This window comes from Macaca fascicularis, chromosome 12, assembly GCF_037993035.2.
Source record: "Macaca fascicularis isolate 582-1 chromosome 12, T2T-MFA8v1.1".
Lineage (NCBI taxonomy): Eukaryota > Metazoa > Chordata > Mammalia > Primates > Cercopithecidae > Macaca > Macaca fascicularis.
This window is the reverse complement of record NC_088386.1, coordinates 113,619,451-113,642,753: the sequence shown is the minus strand read 5'-3', so window position 1 is coordinate 113,642,753 and position 23,303 is coordinate 113,619,451. Positions and strand designations below refer to the sequence as shown.

Genomic DNA, 23,303 nt, shown 5'->3' with positions numbered 1-23,303 from the left:
CTGGCCAGGGCAGTCAGGCAAGAGAAAGAAATAAAAGGTATTTAATTAGGAAAAGAAGAAGTCAAATTGTCCCTGTTTCCAGATGACATGATTGTATATTTAGAAAACCCCATCATCTCAGCTCAAAATCTCCTTAAGCTGATAAGTAACTTCAGCAAAGTCTCAGGATACAAAATTAATGTGCAAAAATTACAAGCATTCTTATACACCAGTAACAGACAAACAGAGAGCCAAATCATGAATGAACTTCCATTCACAATAGCTTCAAAGAGAATAAAATACCTAGGAATCCAACTTACAAGGGATGTAAAGGACCTCTTCAAGGAGAACTACAAACCACTGCTCAGTGAAATAAAAGAGGACACAAACAAATGGAAGAACATACCATGCTCATGGATAGGAAGAATCAATATCGTGAAAATGCCCATACTGCCCAAGGTAATTTATAGATTCAATGCCATCCCCATCAAGCTACCAATGAGTTTCTACACAGAATTGGAAAAAACTACTTTAAAGTTCATATGGAACCAAAAAAGAGCCCGCATTGCCAAGATAATCCTAAGTCAAAAGAACAAAGGTGGAGGCATCACGCTACCTGACTTCAAACCATGCTACAAGGGTACAGTAAGCAAAACAGCATGGTACTGGTACCAAAACAGAAATATAGACCAATGGAACAGAACAGAGTCCTTAGAAATAATACCACACATCTACAGCCATCTGATCTTTGACAAACCTGACAAAAACAAGAAATGGGGAAAGGATTCCCTATTTAATAAATGGTGCTGGGAAAATTGGCTAGCCATAAGTAGAAAGCTGAAACTGGATCCTTTCCTTACTCCTTATATGAAAATTAATTCAAGATGGATTAGAGACTTAAATGTTAGACCTAAAACCATAAAAACCCTAGAAGAAATCCTAGGTAATACCATTCAGGACATAGGCATGGGCAAGGACTTCATGTCTAAAACACCAAAAGCAACAGCAGCAAAAGCCAAAATAGACAAATGGGATCTAATTAAACTAAAGAGCTTCTGCACAGCAAAAGAAACTACCATCAGAGTGAACAGACAACCTACAGAATGGGAGAAAATTTTTGCAATCTACTCATCTGACAAAGGGCTAATATCCAGAATCTACAAAGAACTCAAACAAATTTACAAGAAAAAAACAAACAACCCCATCAAAAAGTGGGCAAAGGATATGAACAGACATTTCTCAAAAGAAGACATGCATACAGCCAACAGACACATGAAAAAATGCTAGTCATCATTGGCCATCAGAGAAATGCAAATCAAAACCACAATGAGATACCATCTCACACCAGTTAGAATGGCGATCATTAAAAAGTCAGGAAACAACAGGTGCTGGAGAGGATGTGGAGAAATAGGAACACTTTTACACTGTTGGTGGGATTGTAAACTAGTTCAACCATTACGGAAAACAGTATGGCGATTCCTCAAGGATCTAGAACTAGAAGTACCATATGACCCAGCCATCCCATTACTGGGTATATAAAGGATTATAAATCATGCTGCTATAAAGACACATGCACACGTATGTTCATTGTGGCACTATTCATAATAGCAAAGACTTGGAATCAACCCAGATGTCCATCAGTGACAGACTGGATTAAGAAAATGTGGTACATATACACCATGGAACACTATGCAGCCATAAAAAAGGATGAGTTTGTGTCCTTTGTAGGGACATGGATGCAGGTGGAAACCATCATTCTCAGCAAATTATCACAAGAACAGAAAACCAAACACCGCATGTTCTCACTCATAGGTGGGAACTGAACAATGAGATCACTTGGACTCGGGAAGGGGAACATCACACACTGGGGCCTATTATGGGGAGTGGGGAGTGGGGAGGGATTGCACTGGGAGTTATACCTGATGTAAATGACGAGTTGATGGGTGCTGACGAGTTGATGGGTGCAGCACACCAACATGGCACAAGTATACATATGTTACAAATCTGCATGTTGTGCACATGTACCCTAGAACTTAAAGTAAAAAAAAAAAAAAAACACTGGAAAAAAAAGTTCTTAAAAGTAACCAAATAAAAATGCACATTATATACGGGAGAACAATGATAAGAATTATAGCTGGCTTCTCATCATAAAAATTGAAAGCCAGAAGACAATGGAATAACATCTTTAAATTGCAGAAAGAAATATAGTATCAATGTTGGATTAAATATTCAGTGAAGATAGCTTTCAGAAATGAAGACAAATAAAGGTATATTAAGTTAAACATAAAAGCAGAGAGAATTTTCCAACAGCATACTTGTACTACACTAAATGCTAAAGGAAATTCTTTAAGCTGAAGAGAGATGCTACTAGAGAGAATCTGGATCTACAGGAAGGATTGAAGAATATGGCATATGGGAAACATGAATAAATATAACCCTATATTTTTATTTTCTTGAATTATTCAAAAGTTAACATTTTCATTTAAAAATAATAACATTGTATTGGGGAGTTTATAATTCATGCAGAAATATGTATATGGCAATAATAACACAAAAGATGGATTGCAGGTAAATGAGGTTATACTATGCTAAGTATCTCAGATTATGTGTATGGTATATTATTTCAAGATAAAGTCTGATAAGAATGCCTATTGTAACCTCTAAAGCAATTACTAAAATAAAAAGTACAGGTAGTTGTAACACTAGAAAGATGGTGGAGCAAGAGCAAAGAAAAATCCCTTTGGTCCCAGAAAATCTCCTGGAAAACAGGAAGGCTTATCAAGCCCTCGAAGCCACCCAGGCAAAGCAGGCACTTTTGGCAAAGAAGGGGCAGAGGAAAGGAAAAGGGCTCAGGTTTAAGTGACTGGAATCATTTCTACATGATTCCTGGAGGCAGAAACGTGACCAGGTGTGTCTCAGACGACTAGAAGTGAAACTTCATGCCTTGGAATCACCAGATAAACATTCCTTGGCCTTTGTTGTACACATCGAAAGGATTGATGGCATGTTTACTGGTGCAGAGAACCATTGCAAGACTTTGCCCAAAGAAAATTTTTAGTGGTGTCTTGTAAAAGTCACCCCCAAGAACCTAAAAATGCTGCATATAGTGGAACCTTATGTGACCTAGGGATTTCCAAATCTGAAGTCTGTCCGGGAACTCATTTTCAAACTGGACAAGCCAAGGTCAAGAATAAGACCATCCCTCTGACAGACAACACTGATTGAGGAACACCTAGGGAAGTTTGAAGTTTGGTGTCATTTGCTTGGAAGACCTCATTCATGAAATTGCCTTCCCAGGGAAGCACTTCCAGGAGATCTCATGGTTCTTGTGCCCTTTCCACCTCTCAGTGGCCTGTCATGCTACCAAAAATAGAGTGGGCTTCCTCAAGGAGATGGGCACACCTGGCTATGGGGTGAACACATCAATCAGCTCATCCGCCAGCTGAACTAGACCCAGGTGTCAAACTGCAGTAAATCTTTATCAGTGAAGTGGAAGCATGTGTTTTTGTTTTTTGGGGGGGAATTTTTATCAAGTAAATTCAGAGAAGATTATTTCCTGCTTTATCTTCAAAAACTGGAAAGGAAGGGTCAAAGAAAAGACTAGCTATGTTCATGGCAAGCACCTCTCATCACAGTCCAGTTCCAAGGAAAAATTACAGCATTTTCTACATTGGCTGTTGCCTCATCTGAAATCAGCATATTCCATGGACGAAGGAAACCTGCTTTTGTTGCATCTTCTATCCTAGGGTTTAATGTTGGTAAATGAATAACTCTAGCATTTGTACAAGGCTCACTAAGACTCCTGCAGCAGTCAGTCAAGCCCAGGGATGTAATTGAATCTGGAGATTCCTGGGACCTTGTTTTGAAAAAGTCCTGAAATACACATAGGAAGAAAGGTACAAAAATAAATGTTCACTCGTCTCTGCAAAAAACAAACAAACAAAAAACAAAAAAACCACAAAGAGGTATGATTAAAAAGCCAATAGAGAAAACAGAACACTAAAAAAGTACTCAATTAAGACAGGAAAGGAGAAACAAAAGAATGAAGAATAGAAGGAACAGATAAAACAAGTAGCAAGATGGTAGAAATAAAGCAAACCACATCAATAATTTAATTAATAAAAAACTAAGCACTGAAATTGAAATGCAGAGTTTGTCAGATAATTAAAAAGCAAGACACAGAAAAACACTGTTTAGAAGAGATGTGTGTTAAGTATTAACACACTGACAAAGGTAAGAGAATGGAAAAAGCTATGCAAGCATCAAACATAAAAAAGCTGGTATAGCTATATTAATATCTGACAAAATAGAGGAGAAGATAAAGATGATCATGGGTCATAATGGTACAGATTATTTTTTGAACTGAATTGTGTTTTCTCAAAATTAATATGTTGAAGTCCTAACCATCAAAGTATCTGTATTCGGAGAGAGAGCCTTTACAAAATTAAAGTTAAAGGAGGCCATAAGGGTGGGGCCAATAGGACTGGTATCCATATAAGAAGAGGAAGAGACACGAGAGATCTTTCTCTGCATACATGGAAGAAATACCATGTGAAGTGATATGGTCTGGCTGTGTCCCCACCCAAATCTCAAGTTGAATTGTAACGTGTCAAAGGTGGGGCCAGGTGGAGATAATTGAATCATGGGGGTGGTTCCCCCATATTGTTCTCATGGTAGTGAATAAGTCTTATGAGATCTGATGGTTTTATAAATTGGAGATCCCCTGCACAAGCTCTCTTGTCTGCCACCATGTAAGATGTGACTCTGCTCCTCATTCATCTTCCACCATGATTGTGTGATTGTGAGGCCTCCCAAGCCATGTGAAACTGTGAGTCCATTAAATCTCTTTCCTTTATAAATTACCCAGTCTCAGATATGTCTTTATTAGCAATGTGAGAACAGACTAATACATGAAGACACAACAAGGTAGCCATCTATAAGCCAAGGAGAGAAGACAGGCTTCACCAGAACCAACCCTGTTGCCACCTTGATCATGGACTTTCCAGCCTTCAGAACAGTAATAAAGTAAACTTCTGTTGTGTAAGCCACTTGGTCTATGGCATTTTGTTAGGCAGGCCAAGGTGACTAATGCAGATGATAAAGGGGTCAATTCCTTGAGAAGAGATATCAATTCTAAGTGTGTGTGTATTTAATAATAGCACTTCAAGATACATGAAACAAAAAAACAACTAAAGGGAGAAATCAACAATCATAGTTGGATGTTGTAATAACTGTCACTGTCACTTAGTAATTGACAGTACTTTTTCAGCTCTGGTCTTAGAAGTGGCTATTTCTGCAAGGAGCTCTGGTTTCTTTTAGCACAGAATGGTATTTAGAAACCAAGGAATGTAGTTATTGTTATTAGGGTGTTGCTATCCCCACACCTTCTCAGTAGAGATAGAGAATATATGTATCGCTACATATATCCTCATATATCTACATATGTAGATATAGATATACATACAAGCAAACAAACTATACACACACACATTCCAACTTTATATCTAGAGTCATTTTCTTACTCTGGGCTTCTATAACAAGATACCATAGACTAGGTGGCTTAAACAACAGAAATGCATTTCTTACAATTCTGGAGGCTGGGAAGTCCAAGATCAGGGTGCAGAATCCATGTCTGGTGAAGTCCACTTCCTGGTTTGCAGATGACTATCTTCTCACTGTATCCCCACATGGTGGAGAGAGCAAGCTCTAGTCTCTCTCTCTTCTTAAAAGATACAGTCCAATCATGGGGTTCTCTACCCTCATACCTCATCTAAACCTAACTGCCTTCCAAATGCTCAACTTCCTAATATTATCCCATTGGGGGTTAGGGTTTAAATGTATGAATTTGGGAGAGGGATACAAATATGCAGTCCACAGTAGTTCTACATACAAATATGCAGTCCATAATAGTCCTTCATGCATTTATATCTGTATTTTATACCTCTATATATTGCAAACTGAGCTCACACCAATATCTCGAATTCCACTGGGTTTATTCTTGTTTTCTTTTTTCCATATTTCCCACTCTCATTTCCAGTAGTGAGAAACATGGCTCCTATTATCCCTAGTATAATTGTCCCCCAGTATCCATGGGGGATTTTTTTCAGAACTCCCTCAGATACCAAAATCCATGGATGCTCAAATGCCTTCTGTAAAACGGTGTAGTATTTGCATGTAACTTACACATATCCTCCTGTAACCTGTAGATTACTTGTAATACATAATACAGTGTAAATGCTACGTAAATAATCGTCATATTATCGTGTTTAGGAAATAATGACAAGAAAAAAAAGCCTGTACATGTTTGGTGCAGTCGTAACCAGCCATTTTCCCCCCAATATTTTCAATCCACAGTTTGTTTAATCCACAGAAACCACGAATGTGGTGGGTGACTGTTCTACCTGTTTGTTCCATCTCTCTATATGTAAGCAGTCTGCATCACCACTGCAACCCCCAACTCCCACTGCTTTTGCACAGACACCCTCCTCTCCTTCCATGGAACATATTTATACAAAAAACTTTCACATGTATCTGAAATTCAAATTTAACTGGGCATCCTGTATTTTTATTTGCTAAACCTGTTAGTCCCAGAGGGCCATCCTAACTTCTGTGCTCCCGGCCTTCAGGTGACTGTGCTACAGCCCACGTTCTCTCTCTGCCCAGCCCTGCTTGTATCCCTTCCTTGGAAGAGGTGTTGATCTCTAGAAAGCACCCCCCAAAAATTTCCTGTTGCTCATCTCCATTTTCAATCAGCTTTCAGGGACTAAACTTGCAACATCAAGCCCCTGCTTTATTATTTCCCTGGTTCTAAGACCCCAGAGGTCCCAACCCATACCCATGTAAGCCCAGTTCCCAGAGCAGCCTCGATCCTGGCCCCAGGGCCTGGGGATGATTCCAGAGGAGCCCCTTTCAGGGATTACAGGCGCAGGACGTTGGCCCTGCAAACCTCCAGAGGGCTCCCGCCCACCAGGGGGCAGTCTTCACCTGCGTGTGAGCAGCTCCGGAGGCCCGGGCAGGGGCTCGCTGGGGGAACCGATGCGGGGAATACGTGCGTGAGGACACGTGAGGGCCGTGCCGGCCAGAGCCCCAGCGTGCGTGGCCTTGCGTGCGTGTACACGCACATGTGTCCAGGTGCCTACGCAGGTGCCTGACCCTGGGCAAGTTGTTCCGTCACGCGGACCTCAGTTTTCTCATCTGTCTGACGAAGGGATCTTTCCGTCTCTGGCTGTTGGTGTTCCTTTATCCACGACTGCTGAGCACGTTGGGTCCTCTCTTTAGAGCCATCTCTGCTTATTGAACAGAGCCAGGGATTCCAGGCCTTTGAATTGATGCGGGGGGTGAGTAGGAGAAGGCAGTGAGGCACGTAGGGGTTTTTGTCTTTTGCTGCCCAAAGCAATGCTCTGTAATTACTTTCTAAATATTTGCAATTGTATTCTTTGCAAAACTTTATTTCAAAATAATGTGAATCTTTAAGTCCTATGCAAAGCCACCAGAATCCTTGGTAGTGCTTCCCTACTCATTTGCAGGAATCTGGGCAGAACATGAATTCCCGGAACTGGTGGGACTTTCCAACCAGTTGCTTCTCATGCAGAGGCAGAAAAATGAGGGGGTAAATAGCTCAGGCCTCAGGGGCAGCCTTCTTGGCCCTTACAGATCATTTAATTGCTGTGCCTCAGAATCTCTTCTATAAAATGGGAATGATAATAGTACCCTAAGTGATAGTATTATTATTAAATATTGGTTGAGTGTTCTCAGCTTTGTCATAATACAGCTCTGTGACCTTGGCCTCTTTCCCAGGACCTTTGTTTCCTTATCAATAACGGAATGAAGTACTCATTTTGCATGGTTGTGATGAGCAGGTAGGATGTTTGTGAAATCACCTGGTGGTACCTAGTAGATGCTAAATAAATACCTATTTCCCTTATTGGATAAGTATTGCTTCCCAGTTAACACTTAATCTTCCCTGTTGCCCTGGCCTCAGCAAGGTGACAGTGGTAAGTCAACAGATCCCTTTTGACAGAGACCTCTCGAGAACATCTGCCTTAGAGGAAGGAGAGTGTAGGTGTTCAGGAAGCTTTGGGGAGATTGATTTACTTCCTGGAGGGCTTTTTGTTAGACCTGAAATGTCACCACGTGGTTTGCTGCTTCCTCTGCCTGTGGGTGATAGGGTAGGAGTAGAAGGTGGAGGAGGTACAAGTGTCTTGTTAGGAGCCCCTGGAAGTCACCTCTTTAGAGGGGCCATCTCTGAGATACAACGATTCATTTTCTGTTATCCCTATATTTTTGTCTCCACTGCCCCCAACTCCCATGTAAACAGCCTGCTCCTTTGGGAGCCCTGCTTTGGGAGCCCTGCTTTGGGAGTCTGCTGCTGCAGGCCAGGGAGTAGGAATTGCTTTCTTTTCTTTTTTCTTCCTTTCGGGGAGCCTGAGTTACTTGAGATGTGAGTGCCTTTGAGGGAAGAGTCCAGGAAGCACAGCACCCTTTTCCCTGGCAATGCCCAGGGTGGGCAGGACCTCAGAGGGCTGACTGTGATGTGTCTGTGACCAGCTTTCTCTGGCAGTGGTTGGCACAGAAGCAGCAGAGCCCCTGGGCTCCTGGGTACTGTGTGGCCTTGCATCAGGTATCTCATTTGTCCCCACTGGGGACAAATGGCCAGTGACCACGCATGCACCCCTTCCAATGATGCTGGTGAGAGAGAGGATGGGTAGGTTCTGTTAATGACCAGGACCGAATTTCCTGTCTCAGGTGGGATGGGGGCTCAGAGATGGATTTAACTTGATTTAAAGAAATTTTTTAAAAATTATATTTCTCATATACCTGAAATCGTGGAGTTTGGTTTATAGTTGCTATTTCAGAATTTTCCCTAGCACCTGCACAGCGTCTTGTATGCAGCAAGCACTCACTAAGCCCTTCTCCTTACCCTGTGAGTCTACCTATTGGACTAGTCCTGGTGTTCAGGACTTAAAGTAATGGGCCAGCTAGGAGTCTCCAGGGCTGGGTATCTAGACTGCAGGTGCCATGAGATGGGTACTCCCAACAGTGCAGCCTCAGACACCTTGCTCTGCTTGACAGAGGTTTGCAGGGATGAATGACAGCACCAAGAGCTACCCTGTCTCGAGAGCTTCTGATCTGCTGGCCTGGTGCGAAGTCCTTGGCACAGGTTATCTCATTAGCTTTCACAGCAGCCCTGTAAGGTCCAGACTATATTGTCTCTATTTTGCAGATGAGAAAACTGAGGCTTGGAAAGATGGCAGAGCCAGAATACTGTCCCCGGTGGTTGGACACCAAAGTCACTCATTTCAAGCACTTAGGACAAGTGACTGATGGACTGACTGAGTAAAGAAGGTAAGGAATAATAAAGTTGCCAAACTGGGGAATGGCAAGACAGAATGTATTTATTTCCTGCTTTGACACCTGTCTTCAGTGACCCTTTCCCTCCCTGTTCCCCTTAGACACCACCCAGAGAGGCTGATTTCCAGTCTGTGGAGTGCAAGAGGGAGTGAGGGTCCTCTGTCTGTGCCTTCTGGGCCCTCTGGGAGCTCTTGGCCCTGACTCTGGGCTGGGAGGCTGGAGCCCTATTGCCTTTTCTATCAGGGATGGACAGAGACATTCTTTTTCATTTTCTTTCCCCAATGCCATTTTGTTAAATCAGAAATCCTTGAGGAGTGAAGTCACATTTTCCATGCCCCTGAAAGCTCTGGAGAGCCGATGAGTGTTATTGTAACCAGAGGAGACTGGGGACAAAGGAAGCTTATAATTTTGTAAACGAGGCTTGGGAGAGCCCTGCCTGCAATGGCTTTGCAGGGGGAGAGGCAGAATTCGGAAAAACCAGAGGCAAGAGGAATGGCAGGACTGGCCAGCTCTGAGCCTGGCACCCGGGCAGAGACCCTCCTGGGGGCCGGGCAGGGTTCTGAGTCCCTCCTGCCCGCTTCTCCGGTTACTGTTTCCCAGCCTTCCCTGGGGAGGGAAGTTGGCCTGCTGAAGCGGCAAGATCTCTGTGCTTGGAGTGAAGCACCTGGGGTCCCAGTGCCGGCTCATTCACCCCAGTTTTCTCATCTGCAAAATGGGCTGGTGAAGGATCTGCCCCAAAGAGTCTGCCTTCAGCCTGGTGATGGGGCTGTGTTTTATAGAGAACGAAACGGAGGCATGTGTTTTTCAGATAGGAAGTGGCAGAACCGGGATTTAGATCCCGGCAGTCTTACTTCTGAGTAGGAACTCCCAGCCCTTGGGCCACAGTGCTTAGACTTACCAGTTGCCAAATTGTGTGAGACAAATGTGACCCGCATGCTGCCACCTGGGGTCCGCCCTCTTTGCCCCAGCCTGTAGGGACGGAGGCTTCTGCTGGAAGGCTAGGCTTTTGGGTCTCTTCAAACCTTAACAGACCTTCTCCTAGTGGCCAGACTCTGACATACTGCGTGGGAGGGAAGTCTGGGGACAGGTAGCCCATTTCAGCCCTTCTCAAATGAGGTCCAAGCAGATGGCCGTTGCTTCCTCTTGCTGGCCGTGGCTTCTCACTAGGCTTGCACAGAAATGGAGAGAAGACCAAATAAAGCTCCTTTGAGGACAAATGTCCCGGACAGGGCTGGGGATGGGGATCCAAAGATGGACAGAACCAACCCCCCACCTGCCACCTGCAGGGCTCTGAGCCTGCCTGCTCCCAGACTGCAGGTCTTCTGTGCAGGCTGGGGCTAGGTGTTCAGGGCTGAGGGGGGCAGGCATGTGAGTCGTTTGGAGGAAAGGGCGGGGTGGAGGGGAATGGGTCGTTCACACTCAGCCTGGGTCTGTCACTGAGCACGCGCTCCCTTGCCCCTACAATTCTGGCCCTAGTTCTCCTCCTTCCCTAGCCCTGAAGCTGCCCTCTCGAGCAGGCAGCTGAGATTTCCCAGGTGGACTCGGGGGTCCTCCTCACCCAGGCCAAGCTGCCCATAAGGAGCCAGAGGGTGATGAGGATATGCCTGTTTCCTCCGTGAGAGTTCCTCTCTCACAGGCACGGCCACTGCCCTCCTCAGCCTGTGAATGGAAACACATTCCAAGGGGGATCTGGCTTGGCCCAGGTGGGTTTGAGATCCCACACTCAAGCCGCCTTCATCTCCCCTCCAAAGCACCGGCTCACTCACAAAGCTTGTCTCGGCCGGTTCTCCTCACAACCGTGGCTGCGCTCCCCTCTCCCTACTACCTTCTCTCTGTGTGTATGTCTGTCTCTGTGTCTCAGTGTCTCTGTGTCTCAGTGTCTCTCTCATGTTCTCTCTGTCCTCAGTGTCTCTGTCCTCAGTGTCTCTGTCTCTCAGTGTCTCTGTGTCTCAGTGTCTCTGTCTCTCAGTGTCTCTCTCATGTTCTCTCTGTCTCTCAGTGTCTCTGTGTCTGTGTCTCTGTCTCTCAGTGTCTCTCTCATGTTCTCTCTGTCTCTCAGTGTCTCTGTGTCTCAGTGTCTCTGTCTCTCAGTGTCTCTCTCATGTTCTCTCTGTCTCTCAGTGTCTCTGTGTCTGTGTCTCTGTCTCTCAGTGTCTCTGTGTCTCAGTGTCTCTGTCTCTCAGTGTCTCTCTCATGTTCTCTCTGTCTCTCAGTGTCTCTGTGTCTGTGTCTCTGTCTCTCAGTGTCTCTGTCTCTCAGTGTCTCTCTCATGTTCTCTCTGTCTCTCAGTGTCTCTGTGTCTGTGTCTCTGTCAGTGTTTCTGTCTCTCAGTGTCTCTGTCTCTCAGTGTCTCTCTCATGTTCTCTCTGTCTCTCAGTGTCTCTCTCATGTTCTCTCTGTCTCTCAGTGTCTCTGTGTCTGTGTCTCTGTCAGTGTTTCTGTCTCTCAGTGTCTCTCTCATGTTCTCTCTGTCTCTCAGTGTCTCTGTGTCTGTGTCTCTGTCTCTCAGTGTCTCTCTCTGTCTCAGTCTCTCTCAGTATCTCTGTATGTGTCTCTCAGTGTCTTTCCACATCTCCCTCTGTGTCTCCCTCTACAGCTGTGTGTGTCTGTCTTGATGTGTGTCTCTCTTGCTCTCTTTCTCTCTCGGTCTGTCTCTCAGTCTCTTCCCCTCCCCCTGCCCCCCACTAATTTAATGGGACTCGTCTCAGTGTGAGGAAAGCGTCTAATTAGTCATAGAGGTCCTCCTGTCCAGAATTTCTAAAGCCGTGCTCACGACAAGTGTCCCAGGCTTGAATGGGACATTGGAGACACTCTGGGCCAAGAGGAGCAGCACAGAACCACCCAGAGGATGGCTCTATGAAATGGGGTTACAATAGTGCCTTCCTAGAGGGTTTGAGATAAAGCATATAGAACAGAATTCATGTGTGGAGGCCAGTACAAAACATCACCAAAGTTAAGCTGCTTTCCCTCTCCTCCTCACTGTAGGCTGCTCAAAGCCTCTACTATGCTAAGGAGAACAGAGAGCTCTGAGAGGGTTGGCAGAGTTGCAGCATTTCCCAGGATTATTTGTCCAGTGAAACCTCTTGCCATGGAGCATCTAGTGGGGTCAGAACTCCTCAAATCATAGTTGGGAAATATTGCTAATCCAGGCCCCTTATTCCAAAGAGAAGTGGAAGGCTCCCTCCCCAAGTCCCTAGAGCCAGCTGGGGTGCACAGTCAGGAGGCTGGGCTCCAGCTGGGGGAACAGCTGAACTTGGCTCCAGGATTGCGCCCAAGGGCCTCCTGTTGTGCTCCCAGGAGCCTTGGCAGTGTCCCTCCAGGGAGTGTCAAAAGCACCGGGAGGCATGGGGTGTAAGCACCTTGTAAAAATGACCCTGCCATGGATGCCGGAGCTTGCGTCCACAAAGATGGGTTGCCAGCAGACCGTGAGAGTGGTATTGGGGGGAGGGGTGGCTAGACCCTCCCTTCCTTGCGTTTCTGTAGGTGAATTCTCTCTCTTTCAAGGAAGGACTGATAGGGCTCTCAGAATTATGTACCCTCCCGGCCTCCAGTCTGGAATCTGGAAGCTGGACTCTCTCCCTCCTAGGTCTGTATCGTAATCTTTTTGGTGTTGATCTCTAGGAAAGATGATGCCTGCTCACCACCGCCTCTTAAATTTCTCTTCTGCCTTCTTTGGAAGGTCCTGCTAATATTCCAGCTGCCATCACCTCAATTGTAACTTCTGAATACCATTAACCCCCTCTCTTGGCAGCTATGATCTGGTTAGAGTCTTATTAGGTTCCAAGGATAATGAGGTTATTATCATTTTTTGCTGCTTTTCTTCTCCTGGAATAGCTGGTTTTCTAAAGATGCTGTTCTCTTCTTTGCTGCTGCTGCTGCTGCTGTTCCTCCCCCTCCTCCTCCTCCTCTTCTTCTTTCTCCTCCTCCCCCTCCTCCTCTTCCTCCTCCTCCTCCTCTTCCTCCTCCTCCTCCTCCTCCTCCTCTTTCTCCTCCTTCTCCTCCTTCTTCCTTATTTCTTCTTTCTTCTTGACAGAGTCTTGTCCTGTTGCCCAGGCTGGAGTGCAATGGCATGATCATAGCTCACTGCAGCCTCAAACTCCTGGCCTCTAATGATCCTCCTACCTCGACCTCCCAAATTGCTGGGATTACAGGTATGAGCTCTTGCCTTCGTAGCTTCTGTTTCGGGGTCACTGTAGCTTAGGGCTGGTTTGCTCCAGAACTAGCCTCTGTTGTTGACTTTAAAACTCTTCTAATCCGGGAAGAAGAAACCTGGTGAGGGAGGATTCAATCATCCTACAGTCCATCTTCCAAAGGGGTGGAGTTCCACTGCCCCAGTGTCAGATATCCACTTAGATTTCTATAGCAGCCCTTCCTTGTCTTGACCAAATGTGCTCACTTGCAGGGTGCTCTCTGCCTGACTGGGAGTGCCACTCCCTTCTCATCACAGCCTGTCCTCACTCACATGGGGTCTTAGCCCGCTGGAGAGGGTGGCTGGGTGCTAGTGATAGTCCAAAATTAGGTCTGGAGACCCCTGGCATAATGGAGGGGCCTAAGAATGCCCAGACTCTGGTGAAGCTGGCAGGCAGGGCAGGCTGGTACAAGCCTCCACTCACCTGTGAGCTGGTATCTGCCTAGTTGCTTGGCCTAGGAGAATGGACGACTCTCATTTTGAGTGCTTACTGGGGGCAAAAGAAGCGAGGCAGGCTATTTCTTATTGTCTATGCCAGGGCCATAGGAACCTGAGGCGCCAGGCCATACAGAAGAGCTCCTTGTATGGGAGGGAAGAGGCAGTGGTACCATGGCACTGCAGCTCCCCGTCCCTGTCCCACCTTCACAGCCCTTGGGAGTTCTTTGGCTGCTCTGTGACTCAGAGGTCCCGAAGGCCCAGGCTCCTCTGCACCATGTTCTGGGTGGTTATGCACCAGAACCACTATGCATGCGTCAGATCTGCTCCTATGGCAAGGGCCAGGCCTTTGCCCTGTGGAGGCTGCAGGGCACACACAGTCTGTTTACCACCCATATGTCCTTTCCAGAGTGGATGCCAGCAGCCTGCGGAGGCTGTGGGATCTCACTGGAAAGCCAGGGCTGGGTCCAGGAAAGTTGATTTTCCTCTCCTGAGATGCTTGCATGGGCCCCAGGCCAAGCTCTGCTGAGGGCTGGCGACTGACTGGGAAATGTTCGGCTCCCCTGTCATTGTGGACTCCAGTGGCAGCCTCTGGGGAGGAGAAAATCTGCATGGAGAGCAGTGCAGGCTCGCCTTGCTGATGAGACAGAACAAAAGAGGGGTGGGTTACTGGAGAGGGGACAGAGGACGTTCCTCAGGGGTAAAAGGGCTGACTAGTAAATCTGACCCAGGAAGAGGAGGAGGCAACAGGGAGGGGGAAGGAAAAGCAATGGAGATATTGGAGGCGCCAAAGGGGGCACAACTGTTCCTCCCCTGAAGGGGAAACCATGGGGAGCAACAGCTGGAACAGGAGTGGAGCTTGGAGGGAGACACTAATGGAGCTCGATGCTTCGAGATTCAAGATGACAATACCAGAAAGGTTGACTCCACTTGGTAAGTGGAGAGGCCTCAGGACAGGCAGAGGAAGTTCTCGTTTTGGAGTTTGACTCCATGTCTGGTGGGCTTTCACTGAAGTGCAAACGCCTGAGGGCAGAGGTTCCTCTCTGTTTTTTTCATTGCTTCGACCCCAGTGCATAAAATAGAAGCCAGCACGGATCAGATTTTTAAAAAGCAGTTTGTTGGATGATACGTAATTTGAACACAGGGATATAAGAAAAGGAACATTGTGTCTTAGGGCAAGAGCTAAGTCTCTTTCAGATCTACTCTGGGGCCCTAGAAATGCTTGACAAGGAGTAGTTTGGGGAAGATTTAGGGTCATCCCACTGCAGGGAGCAAACTGAGGGAGACTTTTAACTGGGCGAGAGGCAGGCAAGGTAGACTGTGCTGGGGGTGATCCAGACCAGAAGACAAGGGATAGGAGGTCCATGGCTAAGGTGAGTGGATAGAGAAACAGGGTATGGAGTCAGGTGTCACACCAGGTGGGCTTAGCCTACCTTCTGGGGCTCTGGAGAAGGTGATCTTCAGGAGTTTAGGGGACCCAGGGATGTCTGTACCCCAGCAGCAGGGCCTCCGAGCAAATCAAGAACAACAGCAAGACAAGGGGGCTGGGCATTTGGAGTTGGTTCTCAAAGCAGGTAACCAAGACAGGACCTCAGGATGGGCCCAAGACAGGAGGAGGCCAGTGACCATGCACATAGGCCTCGGGGCCTCAGGGCTGCAAGGCCAAAGGGAGCTGCGTCCCAAGGTGGGGGATGAAACTCCTTTCTTTGGCTTCCTGTAAGGATTCACGCTGGGATTTGTGACCTGGTGAGCTGCAGATTGGGGTCTGGGAGTCCTGTGACTCTATGGTTGGAACAGGAGAGCCTCAGACATTGGGAAGCAGACAGGATTCTCACACTGGGCACATCAGCAGCAGGCATGGCATGGACAGACACAAAATAAAGAAGTTAGCTGAGTGGACAAGAAAGGCCGAGGAGGGTGACTGTGGAGGTCACGGGCAAAACAGAGGCCTTTGTGTGATGTGAGAAGCAGGCTCTCTTTTCTCTGTGGGACAGACTTGGATTTCTGTGCTCAGCGCAGAACCAGTGCACAATCTTTCCAGGGATGAATAGTCCTTTCTGTGTGACAGAGAGTGTCACCAGCATCAGGGAGTGGCTGGGGATAAAGATGAAAGAAAGAGGTGACTTGGAGATAATTGCAGACATGGAGTATTGAACACTTGCAGGAGGAAGCAGGCAGGTGTCATGGTATACTAGGAAAAGAAAGTGAATTTCCAAAGCCACAAGCATGTTGATGGCACAGCTGGTCAAGACTTAGATGGGATGTGCTCTCTGCCACCCCACACTGCCCCCCAGGGGCCCAGGTAGATATTTGGAGAAAAAGAGTCCCTGAAAGGTGGCTGAAGTCAGTGAATAAATAAATTAATGGAGAGGGAATGTGTTTCCTGACCCCGATTTCAGGGAGGGCAGCTGGGGAGAAGGCCAGGGGTTTGTACTCAGGAACTGCAGCCTCCAGAAGCCAGGCAAATCTGAGCCTTTCCCCAGCATCCGAGGAAGCCATGGATAAAGCCATCAATCACTTTCTCAGTGGTATGGAGAGCTCTGGCAGCCCCAGAGTGAGGCAGGAAGCCCCACTTCATGGCACTTCCGGAGGGGTCTGATATTTGTTTATGTGAGACGTGGTCCAGCTAGGAGTGACTTGATGATTCAGCATCTCCAGGGTGGGTGAGGTGGGAGGAGGCCAGCTTGGAGGGTGGGTCCTTTTCTGTTGGCCAGTCCCTGACACTTGGAACTCTCCCTGCAATATCTGAGAGAGCGAGAGCATTTAATTATTCATTCCACAAACACTTCCTGGAAACTGACCTTGTGCCACACATGGGCTAGGAGCTGAGCAAAGAATGGTGAGCAATGGCAGGTGTGGTCTCTGCTCACGTGGAGCTTCGTGTACAGTGGGAGAGAGGGGGTTAATCAAAAAATCACAGACTGGGATGTGTGTTCTAAGGAGATTTTGAAGTCAGGGAGGGTTTCTTTGGACAATAACACCTGTGTTGAGATAGGAAAGGCGATTAGATTTTTTCTAGGTGAAGTAAGGTGGTGTGAGGGAAGACATGAGTTTTCCTCTGGGGGAGCATGGGCTAAGGCCTGGTGGCAGATAGAAGCATGGTGGGTTTGATGAAAATCTGAAGAGCAGGGAGACTTATCAGGAGGTGACTGGATACTTGGGCAAGGGCCCAGATTGTGCAGAGTGAGAGGAAGGCTTCATCTTCATCCTAAGAAGCACTAAAAATCTTTGAGGGTTTTAAAGCAATGGTGGTGGAGGGTGGATGTTTAACATGATTGAATATGCACTTTGCAAAGCTCCCTTTGGATGCTCTGTGGAGAACATATTTGAGAACAGAGTGGATTTAAGGAGACCAAATAGGAGGCTGTGTAAATCATCTGGGTGAAGGATTACAATTGCTTAGACCTGTGCAGATGGACAGAGATGCAAATTTGAGAAATACGACAGCAAGTATTTATTTAGTATTCACTATGTGCCGGGCATTGTCCTGTGGGTTTTACATGGAGTATTTAATCCTCACAATATGGTAGTTACTATTCTCCTCATTTAAAGATGAGGAAACAGGCAAGTGGAAGTTTAGTAATTGGTTGAGCCAGGGTTCAGTCTGGGAGCCCATACTCTTTTTAAAATTTATTTATAAATTTCTTTTAGTAGAAATGGGGTCTCATTATGTTTCTCGGGCTGGTCTTGAACTCCTGGTCTCAAGCAATCCTCCTGCCTTGACCTCCCAAAGTACTGAGATTACAGGTGTGAGTCACAGCACCTGGCCAGGAAGCCCATACTCTTAACCATCATCTTTGCTACCTTGTAGTTAGGATGTTAGGAGATGAGAATATGAGGACTTGGTGTTTGATTAGACATGAGGGATGTGAGCATGAGAGAAGAGATGGCCCAGGCTCCTGGCTACCTTGAGTGGGTACAGTTTAATAGGCACCAGCTGAAAGAGACTGGGTTTGGGGGAGGAGTTTATAAGTCTGCCCTTGGACAGTATAGTGGTTTTAAAATAAGTCCACATATTCTTTGATGCTTCTCCATTCAAGAGGTGGAGCTTGATTCCTCTCCCCTTCATTGTGGGCTGTATTCAGTAACTTGCTTCTAATAAAAGAATTATGGTGATAGTGATCACGTCTGGTTTTCAAGACAGGTAATAAGAGGCACTGTGACTTCTATCTTGGTTGCTCTCCCTTGGAGCACTCACTGTAGGGGAAATCAGCTGCCATGTTGTGAGAGGGCCATGTTGCAAGGACCTGAGGCCTCCTGCTAATAGCCAGCACCAACTTGCCAGTATGTGAATAGGGTGAGCCATCTTGGAAGCAGATCCTCCAGCCTCAGTCAAGCCTTCAGATGATACAGCCCCAGCTAACATCTTGACTGCCACCCATGAGAGAACTTGAGACAGAACCCATGACTGCCACCCATGAGAGAACTTGAGCAGTAACTTAAGCTGCTCCTAGATTACCAATCCTCAGAAATTGTGTGAGATGTTAAGTGTTTGCTGCTAAATTTGGTTGTAAATTGTTATACAGCAGTAGACAACTAATACAGACAACCAAGGGTAGGTGTTGGGTAGGCATTTGTTGTGACTTGGAATTATGATTTGGAAGTTGACAGCATTTCAGTGGTGGCTGAGCATGTAGGAGAAGAGAGTGGAGGGCCACATCGGGCTTTGAGAAGTTGTGTCCTTAAGTGGCTCTGTGGAGAGGGATGAAGGCCCTGAAGGCGACTGGGAAATCGGATGGTTTGCAAGTTGGATTCCACATTGACTTTCGTCCTATGGAGGGGCCTCAGGGGCTGGATGGAAATTTGGTGAGCATCTAGCCCTGCCAGGTTTCTACTCTGATTCTTCTGGAGTGGCCTTTTAGCAAGGGGTCTAGTGAGATTCACTGGGGAAAAGCAAAGATCTGATGCTGAAATATTGGAAATTACTAGTCTAGTGCAACCACTACTTTTACAAATGAGGAAACTGACTTGCCCAAGGGCAGGCAGCTTTGGACACAGGTCTACTGGGTCTAGTGTTCTTCCCATTGGGCCTCCTTGCCTCCAGCACCTTTCCGTGGGCCTGGGGGAAGAGAATTAGGGCCTGTGCAGAGGACAAGATGGGGTTCCTGCCTTTGACATTCTGTCCCCGCAACCAGGCACACACTGGGGAACAATGACACCCCTCCATGCCCCGTGTGGTGCCTCCTCCTCGAATGAGGCAGGACATGAGCTCATTCCTGGCTCTGCTAGGCGTGTGGCTTGCCAAGACTGGTCTTCTCTGAGCCTCAGTTTCCTTATCTGTAAAATGGGAATGAGGATTCATCCTTCTTTACCAGACTGTTGTGAGGGCCAAATGAGGTCCTGGAGGCCAGAGGGCTTTTCACCAGTGAAGTGCAGTGTAGTTGGAACAGGTAGGTCACTGCTGGCCAGGGGATCTCAACCTCTTCAGGCTGCCTTGGGCAGAGTGGGGCCCTTGGGGCCCTGGAGACCTGGCAGTCCCCACATGGTGTGAATCTTTTGCTAGAGCAAATCCAGGCCAGCTGCTCTGAATGTTGGTGCTGCCAAACTTTCAATAACCTGGGACCCCTGCCAGTCAGGATGTTCTCCCTGGGTCTGATTTGCAGTGCAAATTGACTCTTAGCTGTTCCAAATTCTCTTGGCTCTCGAGTGCCCATCCTCAGGCCCCAGTACTCATCCTCCAGTCCCATCCCCCATTCTGTAACTCTGTCCCCCCACTTATCCCCTCATCTAATTTGGAATTATCAGTGGTAGAAATCAAATAGTGTACGCCCCATTATTTATAGGGGAGACTCAGCGGGACCCAGGAAAGTGACGTGATTTGTTCACGATTATACTGTCATTTATCATTTTCTCTTTGATGAGTTCCTTTGAATGATGCCTGTGGTCTGCAGCTTTCTACTTAATTGTCCTTTTTTGGGCCCTGGCCCCTCATCCACCTGCTCTTCCCTGACTACCCAGCTGACGACAATGGGACCACTGCTCTCATCTTTACCTACCTGCACCACCGCTGGTGGCTCATTTACACAATCCCTTGGCTGTAGAGCCTGGTCTGGGCTTACGGCTGTGCATCCACAGTTTCTCCTCCTCTGGTCCTCTGAGGGTGGGCAAGGAGCTCTTAGAAGAGGAGACAGGAAGCCCCTGACTCTGGGCACCTCGGTCCCCAACCCTCCCTGTCCCTCCCACCCTCTCAAGCCTCCAGGCTGTTTCTGAGGTTTGGAATCAGTAGAGTTTTCCCCTGACCCTATATTTTATTCTCCTACTTCTCTTTACTTGAACCCATTTGTAAGCGAAAAACCATTTGGGGTGTTGTGTTTATTTTTTCCTTGTTCCACGGGAAATTACTCAGAATGTATAAGTATGTGTTTTCCTTAGAAAATAGATTCCTTTACATTTTGGCTTTGTGGTTCCCAAAGCAAGTGGACCCGCAGAAACCTAGGCTGCCAAGAGGGCTCCCCATCTGGGACTCCTCCTGGCTTCAGAATTACACCCTTTCTCCTCTCAGCACCAGTCACCCCCTCCAGCCCCTTTTGGGTCCACAGCTTCTTAAACCCCACAAGACTTCAGCCACAGTGGGCCTGACATCTCTCAGGAAGACCAATTCTTCCTGAATCTTTACTTTTAATTCCTCATTCTCTCTGCTGGTGGAAGACGTTGTGATGGGTCAGGGCATGAGAACATTTCCCCTCCTCCACCCTCCGGGGCTGGATTTAAACATAGACTTGAAGTTCTGAGTTCAAATCCTGGCTCTGCCTATTGCTGGCTGGTGACATGAGCAGTCGACTTCATGTCTTTGTGCCGTTTTCCTCTCCTGTAAAACATGGCCATTGACAGTATTTGTGCAGAAGGCCATTGGGAGGGTTAAGAGAGTTAATATGTGTAAGGCAGTTAGGATATTGCCTGGCATGGAATAAGTCTCATATCATGTTTGCTTTTGTTCCTATGCATGTGCTTCTCCCTGATAGTACTCATTTTAGTTTTAGCCTTGGTTACAGCCCATTCCCAGTAAGGTGCAAAGGCAGGTAGAGACAGGATGGTGTCAGTGTGGCTTCTCCTTATCACCTTCCCCCAAGTTGAGGGATCTCAGTGCTCTTTTCCTTGGCTTGGCCCCTAACCCAGAACTCCCTTCCCTCCCTTCCAAAAATCGCCTTTCTGTTTGCTCACCCATGTTCATAGCAGCATAATTCACCAGAGCCAAAAGGTGGAAGCAGCCCAACTGTTAATCAATGGATGAATGACTTAACAAAATGTGGCATTTCCATGCAAATAGAATATTATCCAGCCTCAAAAAAGAAGGAAATTCTGACATCTGCTCCAACATGGATGGACCCTGAAGACATTATGCTGAATGAAGTAAGCCAGACACAAAAGGACAAATATTATATGATTCCACATGTAGGAGGTATCCAGAGTCGTCAAATTCAGATGCAGAAAATAGAACAGTGACTGCTGGGGCCTAGGAGGAGGGGGAGGATGGGAGGCTGTTATCTAATGGGTAGAAAGTTTCATTTTGAGATAATTAGAACATTTCTGGAGAAGGAGGATGGTGATGGTTGTACAACAGTGTCAGTGTCCTTAATGCCACAGAATTGTACACTTAAAAATGGCTATCATGGGAAATTTAATGTTATATATATTTACCAGAATATAAAAGGCAAAAGTAAATAAAAATATATCAATAATAAAAAAAAAATCCAATTTGCCTCTTGAGACACTCCGAGAGGGGCACTCATAGTAAAGTATTCATGCCCAGTAGGGGGCATGAGGGTGAATCAGTCTCCCAGGGATTGGGTTGCCAGTGAACTCCTAATTGGCCCCCCTTATTGCTTTCAACCCTTGAGGGAAGCTCTTTCCTGGGCATCCTCCCTGGGGGATCCTCAAGTTCATAGGGTCACAGCCTTGACAGGAAGCAGCCTCCACATTACAGAGATACCTTATCTCCTACACCGTCCTGGAGCTGGGGACTGGCTGCTGGTCATGGGTGTGTGGCCCTCTGGGTCCCCCAGCACTTCACTTGCTCTCAATGCATGAGTGCGCATTCATCTAGGATTAATTAGGCACCACTGTGTGCCAGGTAGAGTGCCAGGCTCTGGGGATAGAGAGCCAGCTGGTGCCCTGCTTCAAGGAGCTTTTGTTCTAGTGGTCAATGGTCCATTTTGAGCACCAGGCCCTGAGCCATTATTTCATTTCACTCTGACAACCGCCTAGCAGGTGCCGTCGGACTCTCAGCCTTTTTTGGAGCAGCATTCTTTCTATGGGAAATGCCTAGGTCCATTTGGAGATGCGAATGGGAGGTCTGGCTGTCCCAGTAAGAAGAGATTTCTCTCCACTCTCTATCTGTCCCACTCGCTTTAAAGACTGAGTCATTTGAGGGCCTCCTCTGGGGCTAGCAAGGGACCCCGTAGGTGCCTTGGTACCTCTTCCTGCAGCCCCCAGTGGCGCCCATAGCAGGCCAGGCATAGTCAGACCCCTGGGAAAGCCCAGCTCAGAGCCATCAGTGATATCTCTGAAAGAAGTGATGCGTGTCTAGTCACAGAGCGAAAAGGACAGAGGCCCCATTACTGAGACCCTAGGGGTAGAAGACCAGTGCCCTCCTGCCAGGGCTGTGTACATGCCAGGTACTGCAGCAGCTGTTGGGGGGAAATTGCAGGTTGGACCAGGCATGGTGTTGGGCCTCCGCGAGACAGCTGTGCAGAAGCTGTGATGCCCTTCTCTTGCCTAATTCCACCCTTATGTTTTCACTTGCTCTGCGTCCTGCTAAATTCCCTTCCCCTGCGTCCTGCTAAATTCCCTTCCCAGGCTAAAAGTTTCCATCTCTGGGCTTGGCCTCAAAGTGAAATTCTTTGGAAACTTTCAGCTGAGTTCACTTAGCTATTGTTGAGTGAAAGAAGGTGGGTGGGGGAGGAGACGGTTTGGGTTCGGCTTAGTTTTGATGCTTCAAATGCAAGTGCAGTGAGACCCAGAAATTTCGCCTTGGCTGCTGGGGTTTCAGTCGGGGTTAGGGAGGCAAGTGGGGTCATGAAGACAGCTTAGGGCTGGGATTGGGACCCCTTGGATCCTAGTCCTGACAAGGTAGGTCCTGCCTCCTAGCCCTGCTGGTCAAGTTGCTCTATCTCTCCAGGACCTATTTGCTAATTTTCAAAGCCAAATCTTTTGAAGAAATTATTTCTAAGGTTGTTTATGCATAGCCCTGATGTTTGCTGATCGATGCCTTAATCTCATGATATGATTTTTATTTGAAACAAGCCCTGCTTTTCTCTGTGTGTGGGCAGCCATCAGAAGGTTCTAGCTTCTGTAGATGCCTGTGAGGCGCTGTCAGCCTCCAAATCATAATCGACCTTGTGGCTGGGCC

At 47.0% G+C, this 23,303-nt stretch overlaps 1 long non-coding RNA gene across 4 annotated transcripts in view; it reads left to right on the top strand.

The window, feature by feature from the left end:
* LOC123567950 (uncharacterized) overlaps positions 1–23,303 on the top strand; it is a 105,014-nt gene that overhangs the window by 38,781 nt on the left and 42,930 nt on the right. For 3 of the 4 annotated variants that reach the window (XR_010580094.2, XR_006691152.3, XR_010580095.2), the window contains one exon: positions 9,203–9,324. This is a non-coding gene — a long non-coding RNA (uncharacterized lncRNA). Of the gene's footprint in view, positions 1–7,008; positions 7,317–9,202; positions 9,325–23,303 lie in introns of those variants that run through there. The other variant, XR_012421465.1, reaches the window with a different exon arrangement.